Below are 741 nucleotides of genomic sequence, written 5' to 3'. Positions count from 1 at the left end.
TGCTCGGGGACCAAGGCCCTTATTCTCTCCACAGAGTGCACAGGCATGGCCCAGCTCCTGTCCTGACAAATGCACGGCCTGATGAAGCATCAGAGCCACCGGCCTCTCGGAAATGCTTTTGGCCTCATGTGTCAGCACTTAACATGCACACCCCGATGGGCCCAGTGATTTCACTCCGAGGAGGCTTTCCTGCAGATACAGGGGCCCGGGAGATCCAAGATCTCCTATCATTGCACCAAAACCTGAGTCAGGAAGGTGGAGAAACAGCCTACCTCCTGACAACAAGGAACTCAGGAAATTAATGACTATGTGATGATCACTTAGATGTTGAGACTTGAGGAAAATGTTTGATATCTGCATATTAAAAGAACACCCTGAGCTTTTGAATGTGCACTTGCTACTGGCAGGGTCTATGATACTCACGTTACTGGGTTTTCAAGAAAGAAAAGTCCTCTGTTTGTCTAAAGAACAGTAAAAAGCAAATAAGCTATAAGCTAAAGAAAATTAGAACCTCATCAACCTCCTTGTAATAACTGGTGGAAGAGAATGGAGTACTATAGTTATATGAAGAACAGTGAGACTTGATTTTATATGCAATCATGTAACTCATGGGGATAAATGTACTGGGATCTACGTCATCAGGCACGATCTTCGATACTGCTGTTCCCATGACCCTCTTCCAGAGGAATAAAAAAGAGACTTCACAAAATAAAATTTCCAAGAAGACACTGACCTATGGAC

This window comes from Pteropus vampyrus, unplaced genomic scaffold (genome assembly GCF_000151845.1).
Source record: "Pteropus vampyrus isolate Shadow unplaced genomic scaffold, Pvam_2.0 Scaffold322, whole genome shotgun sequence".
Lineage (NCBI taxonomy): Eukaryota > Metazoa > Chordata > Mammalia > Chiroptera > Pteropodidae > Pteropus > Pteropus vampyrus.
The sequence above is the reverse complement of the archived record's forward strand: the minus strand, read 5'-3'. Positions refer to the sequence as shown.